This window comes from Vidua chalybeata, chromosome 1 (assembly GCF_026979565.1).
Source record: "Vidua chalybeata isolate OUT-0048 chromosome 1, bVidCha1 merged haplotype, whole genome shotgun sequence".
NCBI lineage: Eukaryota > Metazoa > Chordata > Aves > Passeriformes > Viduidae > Vidua > Vidua chalybeata.
In genome coordinates this window covers 20,041,032-20,047,031 of record NC_071530.1, presented here as the reverse complement: position 1 = coordinate 20,047,031, position 6,000 = coordinate 20,041,032, and the positions used below count along the sequence as shown (strand labels likewise).

At 39.2% G+C, this 6,000-nt stretch overlaps 1 long non-coding RNA gene across 1 annotated transcript in view; it reads left to right on the top strand.

Moving 5' to 3' along the window:
• Positions 1–318: 318 nt before the first annotated feature.
• LOC128796175 (uncharacterized) overlaps positions 319–6,000 on the top strand; it is a 41,915-nt gene continuing 36,233 nt past the window's right edge. The window contains exon 1 of the long non-coding RNA XR_008433747.1: positions 319–413. This is a non-coding gene — a long non-coding RNA (uncharacterized LOC128796175). The remainder of the gene's footprint in view (positions 414–6,000) is intronic.

The window sequence follows — 6,000 nt, the reverse complement described above, 5'->3', positions numbered from 1 at the left end:
CTTCAGCAATGCTTATGATGCCTATAGCTGCTTTTTGTTTCTCCAACCTCCTTTCCTTACCTTGGTTCCTGTTTCCTTTCCCGTTTACTTCTTAACTTCTCCTGCAACTTTTATGTGCATCTCTACAAGCACTTCCCTCTGCACCGAAGAAGGAATCCTGGGTTTGTCCTGAACATTTATCACAAGGATCTGTCTGCATTCCTCATAAAGAAGAAAATGTTTGCAAGGTGCTTTTGTGTCATAATTAGCGGGCCTATCCTTAAGCTAGGGGAGCTGTGAGAGGTGTGCAGGTTCTTGTCATAAGCATCGATGGAAAGTGGCAGTTCCTAACACAGAAATATATTGTGGCTGGATAAAAGAAGACAAATACATCTAGTCCTAAGGAAGTGTTAGGCACATGGAAGGCAATTGAGGTATTTGGGAAGAGCAAGGATATAGGATTCAGTCTTTTGAAGCCACAGAGCTGCTGGGCATTTAAGTTAAAGCTGCTGCAGGAGGGAGGGACTTAATGTTTTATTGCTGACATTGATAAACTTTATTGTCTGGGTTTCAGTATTTCCTTAAGGGCATATGCCCCTCTTGCTCCAATATATATACCAGGTAACTTTCCTGCTATGCATACAACATGCTACAGTAATAAAAGTAATGCCAACTTTGTACTCTCCTTTAAATGAAACTAAGTAACATTCAAATTGCTTGAAAACTCCTGCTGTTGTATAAGAAGAATGAAATGTGGTCTGCACAGCCCTGTGTGCAGCGATCATTTCCATTTAAATCTGTTTTGTGGAGTGCTGAAAGAGAGCAGAGCAATCTATCCAGTATTGTTTCTGATGTGTATAAAAGAAACTGGAGCAAGAGCTCTGTATATAATATACAAATTAAACCCCCATTCTTTTCAGTCCAATTAGAGCTCCTTTGTGCTGTGAATTTTATGTATTGATATAGATTTTTATTATAATTTTTACTTATGACACTATAATACATATGAGACTTTAGGGGAATGTTTGGATTATGTTCTATTTGTTTGTTACAAAAAAAATGTTTGTTTAGTTTTGTCTCCAGCATGTTATTGATGATATTTGAGCTTAAAAAAATAACAACAATTTGGCCTTCTTTTTATTTGCTAGCAGCTACTGCTTGTCTTTTGAATAGCAGGAGAGGGAAATTTTTTCCTCTCTGTTTTCTTGTGAAGTTGTATTGGCAATTAAGCTGTGTATTTGAAAAGCAGAAGCATCATTGCACACCAATCAGCTCCTAACTGAATGTAATAATGTCTTTAGGGAACTAAAGGACATTGTGTTATATAGTTTTCATCATCTTTTTTGAGCTTTGGAGTGATAAGCAGCATGTTCTTAGGGTTAGTTATGAAAGACTGAATTGGATTTGAGCTCTAGTTGCCATTTTGACTGATGCTTGGTAATGATTTTGTTCCCAAGGGTTTCTTCAAAATACAAATCAGACAACATGTTTTGCACACAACACTATGGCACTTCCCAGGAACATTATTTTAAGCAAATTGCATGTTCTGATAGCATTACATATTTTGTGGTTGTGCTTCTGGACCCGTCTTTGTCAAGGTTTTATTTTAAATCGTAATGATTAATCAGAGAGGCAGGCAAAGTTGTTGGGATTTTTATGTATTGCAAAGGAAGATTAGATTGTGAAATAAGCTGTTGTCTATGGACTGGCTTACAGAAATATTTAATGTTTTGCAAATCTGGGTTTTTTTCCCTTTAAATATTGGCTTGATGCCTGTTGTACTGTGTTCACTCAAAAACACAGCTATAAATAATTATGTAGGGAATTCATTATTCTTCTGCTTTCCTCTAAGGACTTTTGCCTAGCTGTGTAATTACCTATTGAATTTTATGAATGGTAAAACTAAGATTTGCTCTAAAAGCCAATTTGAAAATATTGACTTAGTTTTGCTCATAAACATGCCTCTTAATCTTGATTTCACCAGAGAACTGGGCCGTGTCAGAAATGTATTCCTCTTGTTTTAATTGCCTTTTTTCTTCCAGACATAGAGCTTAGCTTTGATTTTTAATTTGTTTTTTTCATTTTCATGAGGGGAAGAGCTTATGCATTCAGCTCATAGATGCAGCCTGCCAGTGAGGCTATGCATTTACAGGCTGAGCCACAAAGAGCGGGTGTAGAGTGGGCACAGATACTAGCTTAGGTCTTCATGCCCAGTACTAAAAATCTCAGGCTGAAAACCTGCCTGTATTTAACCTGCTAGGACTATTCCTGCTTCTTGAAGTTTATATGTAAACAAGATTGTGGCTGTCCAGAAAATATAAATAAATTATTACAAATAGGGCTCATTTGCCGGTTAATATATTCTTACATCCTTTGTGTGCCTCAAATTATGAGACATGTTTTGCTTGAAGAGAGAAAAAGGAGCTTTGCAGACTTGCCATTAGCTTTTACCCATTTAAAAAATAAGGTACGTGAGGCACGTTTAGAGGTATTGTGCAAATACTGATTGTAATACATAAAAATATATACCTGCTGCTCAGCTTAATTTTCTCATCTCCCATTTCTGATGCAAATGTCTGGGGTTGTTTTGTTAGATTTTTTCTGGTCTCTTTTTGCAGATTTCACTGAAAGCCACAGCAGTGATGCTTGTGGCCTGCGGTTGCATTGAAGACTTACACAAGTGATAAATTCTAGAAAGTCTGCTTATTTCAGACACATTAAAACTGTTATTTCATGGGGAATTTATACAGTTGTGGTGCCCTACGTTTTTCACCATAAATTGTAAGTTATTGAAAGAAATGCATTTCACTTTGACAAAGCCATCTTACAGTGAGGTTGGCATGGGGAGTATGATGTCTGTACTGCTCTGTTCTGGTGACAGTGGGAGCAAACAAACTTTCCTCTGAAGGCCACTATGTGACTTCACATCCTGGGCATGCAGTGTAGTTTCAGGGTGACCTGCTGTTTATATTGAGGAATGTGAATCAGTTCTTAGTCAAATCCACTGAGACAGTAGTATCACTGTGTTGTGATACTACTCCAGGAGTAGTACTGGCATGGGAAAGCAATTGTTTTTTATGTACTTCTTGTTGTATGAAGTATACCAAGTTCACAGCAGGGTGAAGAACTTAGAGCACTGCAGGTATTCATAAGAACATGTCAGTTCAGCTGTTGATGCAGAGTTTCATTTATGGCTCATAAATGAATAAGTAAATTGTTCTCAGTTTCTCAGTCGTGGTAAAAAGCAGTTGGAGGGGGAGTGGGAGGAGGACAGCTTTTAGACGAGGCCTGGGTTGGGAGCATGGGGCTGGAGGAAGGGAGAGGGGAGAAAGGGACTTTCCCTTCTGATGGCACTTGTGGAGCTGCAAACATGGGGGCTCCACATGGGGGGAAAAATCACGTTAGGCTCATTGAGCTATAGATTTCCTCAGCTGTAGTAAGGGTTTGAAAAGTCTCCTTTTTTGGCCTGGAGAGAATAGAACAGATGCCCCTATAAAGCATGGGATTTTGGCAGGCATGACTGGAGGGGAGATGGCTGAGAAAAAGCTGTCAGAAAGGAAGTTCATTTGTGGACTTCAATTCTTTCATGGGCCCTTTTTTGCCTCAAATGGTTTCTAAGAATAGAAGTCAAAATGTTGCCATGTGTTTAAAAAAATCCCCACACAGCCTCTAACCAAAACAAACAGGCAAAACATCTTTATGCTCTTCTTACACGTCCATTTATGCTTCTTGTAGCAGGGTAAGAGAAAATTACTGGGGGGAAACAACTAAATGTAATTCTTTATAAAAACAGAAGTGTAGGAGCTCTCTATAGCCTTTAATGGGTGTACGTGTTTGATGTTACTCTGCATGCAGCTGAAGTCAACACATCCTTTTCCAAGCATCAGTGGAAATTCTGAAGGTGGGGCTCATACCTGATGTCTGCTGAGATGATTGCCAGCATTGCTTTGGAGCTTGCTAAGATAATGGGTGGGTGTTGAGAGGTGTCTGGGAGGTCAAACATGGCCTGCTGTGAGAGAACAAGGGAGATGCAAGCTCTGAAGGGGGGTAGGTGGCATCCCTGGTGTGGGGCAGCTGTTGAACCTCCTTCTTTGGCATTCCTATTGCTGCTGGCTATGTGCTTCTCTGGTTCTGTTAGGGAGAGGAGGAATGGGACTTTCCAGTTGCTCAGTGTCTGCCACAACCATCACTCAGTAAAGTTTGGCAGCACCAGATCTGTCATTTTGTAGTGGGGCCTTCAGAAAGTGTGACAGCACTTGTGCATGGCTGAGCCAGGGGGTTTCTGCAGGTGACAGAGCTGCCTCCATGCAGAGGAGGGGGAGGAGGAGGAGGCAGGGGCTTAAGTGTTTGGGCAGGCAGAGGTGTGAGGGGTTTTTAAGCATTTAGTGAAACTGGTGAAGGATTTTTGGTAAAGATACAGTTGGAGACTCTTCTATCATAGTGGATGGCATACGGAATGAGCAGGAAGCCTAAACTGGGTTAGGCTCAAGCCTTTTTCTTTGGCCAAATATCGTTATAGATGCTGATTGCTCTCTGACTGTCTCCATCTTTCAGCTTTGTTCTAATCAGAGTGGGCTTGCAAGAGGTGAACATCTCAAGAGCCTTACAGCTGTGCTGGGAACCTCCTTGCCTGTATTTACTGCTCCCTTTTGTGGGGTATGGCAGGAGCTCCAAGGAAAAACTACGCACTTGTAAACAGTTAAGATCAAAATTAGGAATAGGATTGAATGAGAATCAATTGTTTTGTTTTATTTTGTCCCCTGAAAATATTTTCTCCCAGAAAATTCAATGTGGTTTCTAGTTCTTGTGTGCAGCATTGTCTATAAATTTGTGGTGAGATGCAAGGTTTATTATATGCTAGCATAGATGTCTTATAGTATGTAGAGACATACATAATATCTGCAATGGAAGGAGATTTAATTATAGTGAATACAGAGACTGTAAAATGTTTTATGAAGATAAACACAGTATTTATACAACTCTTACTTATGGGCCTATCTAGTTGGAATTTTTTTTAACAAGGCCTTAAAATATGGGGTTCTTTTTAGAAATAACATGTTTTAAGTCACTTGCAAAATTCAGTTTATAATTACATTTAAATGCACCATAAACAATTGCTTAGTTCCTGAAGCGTTTTTTGTAATTTTCAATATTGCATTGATTTTCAGGGTTTCCATTTACGCTGTGTGGTTTTGATTGGGAACAAACGCCTAACACAAGAGAACAGTTTGATCCTCTGTAAAGCAAATGTCATCTTCTGCTCCAAAATGCAGGCAGATTCATAGGAAAATAACTGCTGTTTGGCCAATGTGCAGCAAGCTGCTTCAGTTTCTCTCCGTCGTGAAGATGAGCTGCTCCCAGTTGCTGGCAGGGCTCAGGGAGTAAAGAAAGATCCTTTGCAGTTAGCCAGGGGGATTTACTGAATCTTTTGTCTTTCACAATACTCCACCAGTACATTCCTGCTTCAACTCAGGAGTGCTTAGTTTCATCCCTCAGTAAATGGATACAGTGCAAAATATACATGCCATTTCTATTCAGTTGGTCACAAAATTGCCAGTTTTATGGGCAGTTGCAGCAGAGATCTGTCTTCTCTTGGGCTATGTGTTTAGACAGTATTTCCAGTTCTGATTATATGTTCCTGTATACTTGAATGTTGTTTTTTTTGTGTGATCTCACCCAGACTTTGCTGGAATACTAGGTTCATTGAAAATATTTATGCTCCAGAACTTCTAAAAATAATTGTAAATCTTCTTAGGAATTTAAAATAATTTTTTTTTTTGGTTATCAAATTGTAGACTGACATCCATGTGAGCACAATTTAGTGAGTGCTGTTTCCACTGATAATATTTTAGTTCCCGAATATGACTGGCCTGAAAAAGAGTAGGGCCTTAAGCAAACCTAGGTATATAAAAACACTTCCTTAAAATCTGATATTGTATAATATGTGAATTCTTTTTCCTCTGCCAAAGGAAGTAAGTAATTAATAATACTCTTGAGATGTGCAGTATTAATTCTAAGCAC